Here is a 14,109-nt window from a genome sequence, read left to right as displayed (position 1 = left end):
TACTTTTACTGTCACAAATATAATTATATAAACTTTTTCATAACCATTTTATACTAGTATTTTGATGTAATAAATATCAGTATAAATTCGAGTTCAACTGAATGCGTTCATCATGATTAATAACGTATTTTTATTTATCAAAAATCGACTATGGCATAGTCTAATATTTATATAGCGCTTTATGCCGTAAACAGCCTCAAAGCGCTTTACATTTATTCCGCCGTTATTAGAATATGTCGGAACCACGTTTGCTGCCTACAAATGGCGCAGGGTTCATCAGTACAACGACTGTGACTACCCCTAACAGCTTCCCATTGCACCTGGGTGGGGTGAAGCAAGCGAGACAAAGCGCCTTGCCCAAGGGCGCAACACGGTGGCGTGACGGGGACTCGAACCCACGCACGTAAAGCAAGCTCTCAGATTATGAGTCCAAGGCCGTAACCACTGAGCCACCGTGCCCTCTATTTATGGCTACTTTTTTATCCCCAAAAAAGAAATGAATTAAAAATATGTTGTAAATATAATAAATAGAAAGCAAGAAGTAAGAAAGAAAGAAACAATAAAACAAAAAGGCATAAATAACCAAGCAAAATATAAGTCCCATTCCACATCCATTTACCTCGTACCCACAAGTTAATGACACTTAACCCTATTCTATTACCCGCCATCAATTTACATAACTTTTGTTACCAGTGTGTAGTTATTTTGTGAGAAAAATGCAAAATTAGCCACAAAATTTATCAGGGGCTGTATTACCCCCTTAAAGGTTACTTTACATACCAAAATATATTTGATTAACTTCAGACTGAAATAGGAGAAAAAGAGGGAGCAATTAGGGTTCGTTTTTTCTAACCCCATGTAGCTTCAAAAGATATGAGCAGTTAAAGAGTTTCCAAAACAATAGGAAACGAAAGCAAATAAATTATATCCTTTGGCTATATCCATAGATTTTATATCGCAATATCAATATTTCCGACTTCCGACTGATTTTGCATGATCATATTACACATATACGATGTTTATCTCTAATTAGCTACAGAGATCAACAGTTAGCTAATGAATATTTTTGGCATTACACCGGATGGGTTTCTAGGGTATACATTTATTCATAGTTTGCATAAAAAGTAAAAAGGTCATGAAAATATCTATTAAGGGTATACGGTGTATTGTTGGTCGAAGGAGCAAAAAAAATGTAGTTCACAGCATTTTGCGAATGGTAGTGAGCTTTAGCCAAAATTGCATTGCTCAATTCATAACGAACGTGTAGAAGAAATAACACAGATATACTTTTGTAGGTCCTGTGGTTCTTGAGTTATGTTGTAAAGAGGGCTGAAACAACAACACTTTTGTAAAACGTACATAATTCAATAACAACAATAAATTAAGCAAGTTTTCAAAGTATATGATTTGTAGACTGAAATTTTGCAAAACTCCAAAGTGTTATTTTTCAATAATATATTGATTCAGATAATGAAAATCAATTTTTTGGCTGTTTCGACCAACAATACCTCGTATACCCTTAAAGTTGCGGTTTAAATGAAATGAAGACGAATGACTAGTCTCCTCGTCTTTTTATAGATATAGACCGGGAACAGCTTTTGAAATCAACACTAGAGATCAAACTAATATTAACTATTTTCTAAGTCCTCTGTAAGACTATAAATATAATTCTTAATGTCATATTGAAGCTTCATATCAAGCAAACCATTATGTAATTAGAGAATAAAGGTATTGTTTTTTGTGCATCTATCGTCTCATATAACACGGGCGACATCATTATTTTAAGTAAAACAACGAGGCGAAGCCGAGTTGTTTTACACCAAAAATAATGATGCCGCTCGTGTATATATGAGACGATAGATGAACGACAGGGGCTAAAAACAATACCTTTATTCTCATTCTTCGTTCAACTCAAATAAAAAGTATTACAAATTTTAATCAAATTAAATCCTACATTTTACAAGGAATTACCTAGGGCTTAAAATCGATCAGTCCAGTTGTTGCTATGCGCCTCCGATTGGTTTAAATAGCGAGTACCTGTACCGTTGCACACGCGATGACCCGTGTCATATCGTGTCATATCACACGGGTAAGAACCAATAAGATTGCAGGAACGCTTTCAAGCGTTTAAGAATACGATCTAACCAAGAGCTGCAGGCATTCTTGTATTGTTTGTAAAATGTTTTGTCAAATAAAATACATCTTTAAAACATTATGTGTGCATTTATCTTATTTTTGTCTCTTTCTGTTTGTTAAAAGTAATCAGAAAATATCATAAAAAAAAATTCAATAAATATCGATTCATCGTATCGTGTCCCTGCTGGTTTAATTAATTATTAATATAGCGCCACCACTTTTCCCGATCGAACCTTTCATAAATCACTATTATACTTGACTTGATCAAGATGAAAGACGGCCGAACTTCATTAAGTATGCATGATATCTACTAAATATTCATATTGACATTTCGAGATAAATAATAATAATAATAATAATAATAATAAACAAAGATTTAATATAGCGCCCTATGCAGAAAAGCCTCAAGGCGCTTTACACAGAAAATAATGCAAACCCTAAAACTGCCATATATAACTTAAACGTACACATGATTCAACATAATATAATACACACAAAATATAATAATATTACTAATACATGATAATAAAGAAAGCAATTAAATATAGGCAATTAAATATAGGCACAATATTCATATTCACATTGCGGACCAATCAGAATACTTCGGTGTAAATCAGTCTTGCCGGTTCTGAATGCATAATTAATGCTTGATCTATTTAAAATGCGGAAATAAACACTACTTATGAATAATATATCATTTATCGATCATGAATATGCATGTTATCATGACGTTAAAATCATCCGATTGAATCGTATCGTGTTTTGGGCGTTTACTACGTGTATATAGTGTCGCGAAAATCAGAAAAGTGGTGGCGTTTCGGAAGGATATTTTTCTCAGGGGGAGAGGGGCAAGTAAATGAATACCATGGAATTAACAATATTTTGTTGTGTCTTTTAATTATAAATTTATTAAAACATCAGAAAGAGTAAAAAAATCACACAGATTCACACATAATATTTGTTAGAAACGTATTTTATTTCACACATTGTACAAATATCACAAACAATACAAGAATGCATACAGCTCTTGATCTAACACTATAGGTAAAATAGATATAGATTAAATATTTTCTAAGTCCTCTGTAAGGCTATAAATATCATTCTTAACGTCATATCGAAGCGTCATATCAAGCAAACCAATATATCAAAAAGTTAAAAATATATTAATGTTTTGTTTTCTCCCATTTCCCCCTGAGAATCAAATGGTGCGTTTCTAACCAGAACAATATGTGACCGTACAGCACGAATGAGCCATAAATTCCCTAAATTGTATTCCGAGTTACAGTGTAAAATGTGTACGAAGGTCGTATTCATCGGTAATTTAAGCTGGCGCGACTCATTTTGATAGTCAAACACCAATCAATAATCCTATTGTTGAAGTGGATAATAAGCTTCTACCTTAGATGGCTATAGAAATTTTAATAGCTCTGGTCTTTGTTTGCTTTGGCTAAATCCTGTTCAAGTGGTGGGTTACCAGGCATTGTATTTTGTATAGGTATGTATAACCAACTATTAACAATGAGAGAACTTTCTTAAACCTCGTTGACTTGGGGATGATTTGAAATGACCGCTAAAACGAAAAAAGCTATAACTTTGTTGAAGGAGCAAAGTTTAACAAACCATAAACCCGCTTCTGGATATCGTTTGAAGTCAAATGATATACCATTTTAAAGCTTATGAAGTATATTTTTAAACATGAAATAAAACTAAATTGACCGAGGGAGGAATTTACGGCTCATTCGCCGTGAACGGTCACATATTCATATATATAGACACAAATAATTGTGTAATATTCTAAAGCTACACGCGTATTTCAATATTTTTCAATTAAACGTCAAATAACTTGATCTTTGATGTCTTTCAGAAGTGTTTTCCTTTTTTGATTGACGTCTGATACACTTATATAACACACCGTTTGAACAAAATATTATTGATTTTATTGCTATAAAATGGATAAGGCAAGGACATTTCATTTGAGACGTGGAGGATGGTATGCACTGTTTAAAATGGCAATTCCTGCCTGGAAACTTGCTGCAAATTTACTACTTTTATGTTCGATTCTAGGAGCAGTTTGTACAAAAAATGTTTCAAACAGTAAGTGTTTCCATGTTTTGTTAAAATTATTCCACAGTTACTCCTATTTAAAGCCATGTTATAACATTTCCATAAAAATAGATTAGTATTAATTTTCTTTTCCATAAAATGTTAGCTTTTACTGTCAGATATATCCCCTTTTAATTTTAAGCTGAACAAATGAGGTAAAGCATAGAAAATTGGAATTTACTACCAGTTGTGCTACGACACGATCCTTTGTGTATCGCCATGATGTACATACTGTGTTATGAACATCGAGTACGCGTTCAACTAATATTTCCATTGTAATAATAAAACGACGGTTCCTGCGTTTTATTCAAAATCTTGAATTGTGATTAAACTACAGCACCCAGAGTCTTGATTTTTGCAGGGTATGTTAGCTTAATCAAGTACTTTATAATTATGTAAAAAAAACCAGAATTTAGAAAAATAGTGAGGGCATATGTTATAATATGGCTTTAACACTACGGCTATATTAATGGTATTATCTCTCACTAATGTTGGTTTTATGCAAAATTATTATTATCGTTATTATTATTATTATTATTATTAATTATTATTATTATTATATTATTATTATTATTATTATTATTTATTATTATTATTATTATTATTATTATTATTATTATTATTATTATTATTATTATTATTATTATTATTATTATTATTAAGAACCGTACAAAACAAAGGCTTTTGAATTTATATCTAGCCATATGTCTATGTCGTAGAAAATGTAATGCAAACTTTAAATCTTTTAAAACTTCAACATTAATGTTACATGGTATCAAAAATTCCACGTAAACTGCAAGCACTTAATCATTGCCATTCTTGGCTCAAATGTTCTTTAAAAAGTTGAAATATAACATATTTGCACAACCCAAAGAATTAAAGAATTGGAGAGCTTCCAATTGCAGAAATCAAAGTTTTTTCGGACAAATTGTTATTCATCTTCAGTGAAAGCATGAAGAACATAACACCGTCAATTATAAAATAGATAATGTGAACTAAATTTAATGAGATACACAAACTTTAGGAAGCGGTGAGCGATAAAAACCGCCTGATCAAACTTGGAATGAACTGCATTGATGCGCGCATTATGTAATCGTTAATTTCTTCGCAACCAGTCAAACGAATCAAATGAAATTTACGTACGCGATGCACAATAAAATAGGCTATGCGCTTCATTTTAAAATTTTTGATTCTGATGTCTACTTCTCGACTTACGTTCAATTTTATTCACTCGGTAATTTTTTCTGGGACACCCTGTATTATGGGTCAAAGGCCTGAATATATGTAATAAAAGTGAACCTGAACTTGAAAACCAATCATAAAAAACCGGTTCCCGCACTCCGTGCATCCGCGGGTATTCATGCTCGTCGAAAATTTCGCGAAATAAGGGGTGTTTTCAGATAAAGAAACGCGATTCGCGAAACTAAAAAAAGGGGTGTTTTCAAACGTGGTGTTTTCAAACCACGTGTTCGCGAAATTGATAAAAAGGTTATTTTCGTCGAAATATCACTTCTCTTGCTTTTACCAGAGAAGAGGTAATATTTTATTATATCTTCTATGGATTTACGAAAATATCGCAGTTCAACAATTTTCCGTTGCGGGCATCCGGTGTGCACCCGGCCAAGTGATTGAAGTTTATACATGATTTAGCTATGGGGCCTGTGAGACAACCCTGCGCGTTCTGCCAGAAAAGGGTATATTAGAAGGGCAAATAATTCGTGAAATCGCTAAGAAAGTTTTTTTCCCTGAAAACTTTGCGAAATGAGATGCAAAAAAAGGGTTGTTTTTAAAGTTCACTGACAAGCATAAATACCCGTGGATGCACGGAGTACGGAAACTGCCAGAAAAAAATACCGTATTTTGCAGAAAACATGTTTTCGTATGATCAGTGATCGTTTACACATGGTTTTAATTAATTAATTTGTAATATTTGCAGCACACAATGAGTTGCGACTGACAGTTTCAAATCATCCCTACAACTACAGTAGATTAGAGATACGTCAGTATGGCGGTGAATGGGGAACGTTATGTTGCTCTACATACTGCAGTGTTTACAATGAAGAAGGGTTTCAAAATGACTTGGACGACGTCTGCAAATTACTCGGGTACAAAGGCCTACTTGGTTCTAGTAACGACTTCGAATCTACCGGAAACAGTTCAACCGTCCATTTATCTTTAGATTATTATAAACGAAGAGAAAGCAAAAATGTGTCATCATTGTTTGATTTGGGTGTTAGCAATTGGTCTCTACCAACATGCACATCCACTAACAACGTGTTTCTGACTTGTCTTTCGGGTACGGATACCTTTTTTATTTGTTTTATTTTAGTACAAATGAATTGTTGATTTATTTGCTTATATGTGTGTGCATGTGTCGGGTAGGTTGTAGGTGCGGAGATGGGTGTGGAGTTGTTTGCTTCTACAGGAGACGTGTTTCCAAGTAAAACAAATATAGACGAGCCAAGTCATGGTCAGGATTTGGTCGGCCATGACTGGGTCCCCGCAGCACCAAACTGGTGTTGTGACTGCCCAATTGGGTATATTAAAGCCGTTTAAAATTTGATGTTAGATTCTTTTGTGTTGTAAAATGTCATCATTCTTTTGTCTACATGTAACAGTTTAAAATAGCCTCCAAGGCAGCATCATTTCATATTTTAGGTGAGATGGAGCCGACGGGGACCCAAATATGGCTGCCATTGAGGTGTAGGGATGCGTGGAATTGGATTCGTCTATATACATAGTCCACCAACACTAAACCCAACACTCAAAGTTTACCAGCACATCTGTGCTCATGTACAATTATGTGATATGTTACTTTTGATTTGAATTTAGAATTATCCTTGTTGTTATGTTGATTTTGTTTACCAGACTATAGGACATAAATATACGTTATCATGGAATTATAAACATCTAAATAAATTGACTAAATATTGACGTCAGCGCATACATTTAAATCAACGTAAGCCAAGATTTGAAAGTTGCAGTAAATTGTATTGATTTTGTATTCAGGAAATCTGTGTAATGATATCTGAGTGTTTTTGTATTGTAAAATTTGTAAGTGCAACTTTCAAATCTGAACCTTACTACATTGAATTGACAGGTGTTTTTTGTTTTCTGGGCTATTGTATCAAATGAGGTGTCAAAATGTGCAGAAATAAATTCTGCTTCCAACGCATTTTACAGAGTTGTAATACAATAGCCCCTTTTTTAATAATGGCCATTTTTAAGGGGGTAAGTTACTTTTTTGAGATTTTTACCTTATGTTAATTACCTGATTACAGAACAAGACACTTTTCACTGGCGACTTGTTAACGATCGTAACCCGAACATAACACGACGCGGGAGACTTGAAGTACGACGAAATCAGGAAAAATGGGGATCAGTCTGTTTACATGGACCTCTTAGTCTGGGCACTATTCAATTTGAAACATGTGGAGATTATCTGGGGTTTGATGTGCCTGAAATAGATTGGGACATACCCGCACTAATAACTGCCTGGGAGAGTCCTAGTTCGGAGCCTGTTGTATGGGATCGCCCGCTACAACCAGGTGCTCGCAGGTACATATCTTCGCCTTATCCACAAATAATGAGCAGTTGGGGAAACGTAAAATGCCCGAAGAAGCGTGTACTCCATATATCGTGTGATCTTGGTACGTAATTTACTACTCTGTGTTGGTTACATTATCTTCCCTTCTAAGAATGGGGAAAAGTTGTTAACTTACTTTGACACCCTTTACACCCGGCGTGGGAACTCGAATTTAAAAGTGAAGTAGTGTACGGACACCAGTTCGAAGCAAGGGGTCTTTCGGAGAGAGATTTGACACAAAAGAGAACCTTACCGTCAGACTTCAGAAATGCTCCGATGCTGCGATGCCTTTATTGATCCGCAGCATCGCGCAATAAATTTTATACTGCAACGATATCGCGAGCGCGATGAAAGTTTTGCGGTCCTGTTTCCATTCTTTCCTAGTGAATCACAAGTGTGCATGGCTGTAATAGCGCACGAGGGAGAGATTAAATTCTTCGATGAAAATTCGGGGGGGTTAACACATCATAAATTTTTGGTGAGTATACTCCCTCTGAATTTTGAGGTAATGGGTCCGGTAAAAGGGGGCCTTTTGTAGCAAGCAGGTACAATCGGGTCTTTTGGAACTGCAAACAGTCAAAATCAAATTTCTTTCTTGGTTTTCTGGTTGAAAATCGCCTGAAAAAAAATACCAAGAAACGTAAAGAATTAGCCATTTAAGGTTTTTATAAGAGGCCCCTACAAGAATTATTGGTAAGTTACGAGGGTGTCAGGTTGATTAAGAGGTGTGATTGTCGGCTTAAGGGGTTAGGGTGTGGTCCCGGGCATAGATACTCGTCTCGTGTCTCGGCTAATAAATGATATCTTACTTTGAATTTGTAAACAGTGCTTACAAAAGATGTTGGCGCATATCGTTTAGCAAATGGTTTATATGACTATGAAGGACGATTGGAATTCAAATTTAAAGAAGACGAACAGTGGAGATCTGTAACCGTTAATACGATAAAGAGTAAATATTATTACAGTGTGTTGGAAGAAATTTGTCAACATCTTGGATTTGCATCATATTTAACATTCTACCTGTGGAACAAATTTGGCGCTGGTTATGGACCTCTTTACCAATTAGGAGATACAACGTTTGTAATGTCACCTAGTGATGATCATACTGAAGACATTGGGTTGCTATGCACACTTAGTAAGATTTAAAACAAAATGTATCGTTTAAGCTTCTGTTCAGGGGTGGTGCAATAATTATGTGTACCCCCGGGGTGGTGAATTATAGGGGGGGCAAGCATTTTTGGCAGGTCAAAGGGGAGGGGTCAAGCGATTTTGGCAGGTCGAAAGGGTGGGGGGGGGCAAGCAATTTTGGCACAGATATTTTGGGTACCATTTTATATTACGCCCTAAAAAGGAGTAGGAAAACGTTAGGAACACGTTCAAATATGCAAAATTTCCTGCTCGCTGCGTTCGCATTATATGATAAGACAATTTAAGGTTTTAAATTCGGGTACCCCAAAATCTTGCATATGTAAGGGGGGGCAAAGATTGTTTGGCACGTCAAAAGGGGGGCAAAGGTTTTTGGCACGTCGAAAGGGGGGGCAAAGATTTTTGGCACGGCCAAATGGGGGGGGCAAGCGATTTTGGCAGACCATTTTGAGAATTCACCACCCCGGGGGTACACATAATTATTGCACCACCCCTCAGTATTATGGGATTTACTGGTTTCAGATCAGGTACATCAGAATCAAATTTGGACCTGATCCAGATGCAATAGAAGTGAACTGAACTGTCTTCTTGGTTTAAGTAAAGACGTGATAGAAATATAAGATCAATAAATGTGTGAAATTTAGAGATGGTTGAACCCGGAACCAGTTGGAAATGTTTGTATTGACCCTATATGCGGGAGACGTGAGATATATTTACTTCCAAAACTGTTACCAGTGTGTTATTAGTTTTTGAGAAAACTATGAAAACTGAGATATGTTAATTTAAATCCAAAATTTATTATATTATTTATTATACTTGTTTAAATATGATATCTCGTCAGCCTACTACGATAATTGCCTCAGTTATTTTTGTAATTTTAAGAACAAAGTACAAAATGGTTCAAGCATGGATCAGTTACGTATTTAGTTGATCAAATATATTTTGGTAAGTAAAGAAACCCCATTCACCCATATCTACAAGGAACACACTGTATGGATACGTACCATATCTACACGGTGAACACCGTTGCTGGATAAATATCCTGTATTACAGGATGCGTATGTACACGGTGTACTACGTGTCCAGAGTACCGTACATATCTGGATGGATATGGTACTTTAGTACAGTGATAGTGCCCTTTGTATTTTTAAAGGTCATTACATTAAGGTTAGTAATGGGTTTAACATTAAGGTTTTCTGTTTAGATTTTTTAGAGACAGCCCGTAACCCTTAAGGTTACTCTTGCTTTCCTACCCTGCAGGGACCTTATATTGGGGTCCCACTTGGAGTGTTTAGTCGTCATATCGGAGTCACCGGCCTTGATGTTTTTGTTGACACTGGAAAACATCAAGGCCGCAGGGCCGGCTAGAGGCCGGCGACTCCCATACGACAACTAAACACTCCAATTGGAAACCCAATATAAGGGCCCCGCGGGGCAAGAAAGCAAGCGTACCCTTAAGGATGACGGGCTGTCTCTACTGGGTGACGGGCTGTCGATAATGAAAATGGGATTATGTTATCGACATTCCGTCACCCATGCTTATTCTTAGTTACAGGCCGTCAACCATTTCATACTTTTCACTTTTAACTTTCTACCCCATAATTTCACTTATTCGTCAGGCCCTGCCCTCTATCGGGTGCAAATTTATAGTTTAAGCTTCTTTGCTATTGTTTTTGGAGCAACACTGTTTCTTTGTATGCCTTTGCGCCAACCGTGAACAATATTGTCTTTGAGCTAACGAAGGTTTCTTTACATATCAAATTATATTTCATCAATTTTGTTTCAGAAATAGAAGAAAAAGAGGACGCAATTATGGGTTTTTTTTGGGAGGGACACCCTGTACATGAACTTTGGATTGATCTGTTTTGCTGTTGTCAATGTGCGATTGGTTTAACAAACGTTTCTTTTTTCATAATACGATATCTACTAGGTTAATTTAAAACCTAAAAAAGTTATTACCCCCTCTATTACGAAACAAAACTCTAAATCTATGCATTAAATTTAAAAACTGAAATAGCAAAAAAAAAACCAGTTTAATTCTGCAAATTTTGATACATCATTTGTATGTATAGCTCAAAATCTGTAGCCATGGTGACTTGAATTAAGAAGATGCATTTTCAAAAGTTTCACTAAAAAGCTACTCAAGTCAGTGTACCATGACAATCTCTACATGACTGGTCAAGGAATACCCGCGGTGTCCAGAGGCGACCAGGCACTCTAGCAACAAAAGTAACATTTTTAATGGGTTTAGGTGCAACTTTTGAATAGCAAATTTTGAACTATTAAGACAAATGAGGCATCAAAATTTGCAAAACAAAACTGTGTTTCCTTTTTCTGTTTCAGTTTTCAAATTTGATGCAAAGATTGAGCTATTATCTCATAATTAAAGGGGTAATTACTTTTTGGTAGATGTTTAGATGGAGGCCACGAGGAAGATACTAGGGAAGGGAAAGCTGCTGCATGACCTTCATCCCCGGCTACGCCACTTGTGCTGCGAATGCATTGGTGTGGAAGACCGCGGGCGTTGCAGTGGACGAAATTGCATACAATCTTTTAAAAGTATCAAAATATATGTTTATAAATATGTTACGATTTCCATTTTTATTATAATTGGACCTGTTACTTTTGTTACTAGCTTTATGCGATGTTTGGTAATATGAACTCATTTCTAATCAGTGCTGTATGGTTATGCTCTTATGACCGTTTAATAGACAGTTTGCGAAATGCATTTTTCAAATTTATTTCGATTTCTACGTGAAATTAATCCCCTAGGTGTAGAAGCCGCCACAAAATTAAGCAAATTAAGCAAGCTGATTATTTTTACGCCATGGTTACACGCAAAAGTATATTCAAGCCTTGACGTTTGGGTTAGCAAATTATTTTAACCTAATTCAATCACTAATTAGACTGCTCTGCATTCCCTTTTGATAAACAATTCATACCATTCCATGCATAAAACGCAACACATCCCCAGTGACTTTCCAATGGATAGCTAGCTGTTGGCCCGGCAGTTGGATCAGAACAGGTCCTTTTGGATTTTCCATGATCACGGGATTAGAGGGATGATAAATTAAAATGGTCTACTACAGTAGACTAATCACTAATTTGCAATAACATGTGGCTTTTTAACCATGTCCAATATCTGGTCTTCTAATTAGATTATGTAGAACTTGTGATTTTCTAATACATGAGCAAATGTACAAACTATTGTTCTTAAATTGACATATTTTTGGCTCATAATTTACTGCTCCTATCGATTCATACTTTCACTTCAAACCATAGAGGCTATCATGGCAGGGTGGTTTTGCATAGATAATCCCCCAGACGTTGAAGATTGTGCTTTAGAAACCATATTTTGCAAACTCTCTAAAATTTCAATTGTACGAAACGTCATTTTTGTGATTTGTTTTTATATGTGATATTGCCAATATATTATATACTGTCCACGTTTTTCAGACAATACGATATCTACTAGATTAATTGGAAACCCACTTGACAAAGCAATTGTAGAAGTCTCAAATGGACTGTCTTGGGGTAGGATCTGTGTTAACTCTTGGAGAATTGAACATGCAGAAGAAGTTTGTCAACAAGCAGGTTTCAATGGCGCATTAGCAGCTCTTTCCATTCCTACTGAAGGTGCAACAGATTCTCAAACTGAAGTGTATTTCAATCCTATATCGCTTTATTTTTGTGGTGGTGATTTTCATTTGATTGGTTGTAGCGATTCTGTTAGTCAAAGTTGTGAATGTCAACGCTATCGTGCCGGCGTAAAATGTAAGTTTGTTATGTTTGCAAAATTTATATTTCTAATAATAGAGACTCGACGGATTTCAAAACTTCTTACCTCATGAAATCCTTTCAAAGCCAAACATTTACCACAACTTGCAGCAAACGTAAATATGCATTTTCAATACGAAAATAGGGAAGAAAAAACATTGGTCCGAGGACCCTTTCCTTGAGCAAGTAAATTCTTTAATTAATAGTATATAACATAACTCTACTGACTTATTCTGATGTTCCCACTTACAGGTGCCACTACTCAATATGATCAAAGTCGCGTATATCTTTTAGACATCTTAGATGATTTGCGTTTGATACCTGTACATAATAATTCGATATACTATTTCCGACTTCAAGTACGTAGTCATAACAGATGGTACCCTGTTTGTGGGATACTCTCACCACGTACACAAACGCGGTTAGAATGTCACAGAGATACTTACGACTCCGAAGACATGACATCAAAGCTAAATTCTAGCCATGTAGGAATAATCAAATATGATGAATTGGATTATTTGTGGATCGTAGAAGGAAATTGCTCTATGTATGGATTATCTGAGACTCGTCACTTCTGTCGAACAAGTAAGTATGTCAGATATATTAGCCGAAAATAGAACATACATTTTATTTAACACTTTTCGCTGGAACACAAGTGCTTTATAATATTACCAGTCTCTAATGTTTACTATAATTGTACATTCATATTTATAAAGGAAACTTACACGAGATTCATTAATCAGGTATTTGGCGTTTAGAAATCATACCATATACATGGCCGATAGATCTCAAAGTTTCACGGGGAATAACTCGCTGAATATATGAAGAGAAAGAGACGGATAACAAAATATAACTTCACTATAATCTTTAATTCCGCATCATCAAAATAATATAAACAAAGTCTCACAACATATGTTATGGATTGCGTACGCTTGCGGTGTTTCTCCTTCGATAGCTGGCTATCGACTACTAAGAATCGTAGGCGAGCGTGATCGATGAGAGAAAGACCGCGGAGCAATATATTTAAATAGTTGATAAATAACAATATGTTCAACAGTAGTATACTTTTGCACTGTTTGTCTCTTATATCTAGATTTGTTTGACGACATTATAGGCATTCGAATGTCCATCGACGTTGTCAATAGTTGTGAAGGTCGATGTCATCATAACCGTGTAGACTCTTGCAGATGTGACTCAGATTGTGCTGCGTTTGGAGATTGTTGTTTTGATTATGACATCATATGTAACACATCAACGCATGTCCAACAAGAAACCTGGATAGATCCCAAGCTTTACGGCTGTTATGATTTCTTAGTACACGGTGTACTATTGGTTAACCAATGCCCGCCCTCTTGGAAAGA

The sequence above is a fragment of the Amphiura filiformis genome, chromosome 7, assembly GCF_039555335.1.
Source record: "Amphiura filiformis chromosome 7, Afil_fr2py, whole genome shotgun sequence".
Classification (NCBI taxonomy): Eukaryota; Metazoa; Echinodermata; class Ophiuroidea; order Amphilepidida; family Amphiuridae; genus Amphiura; species Amphiura filiformis.
Note: the sequence above shows the minus strand (reverse complement) of the source record.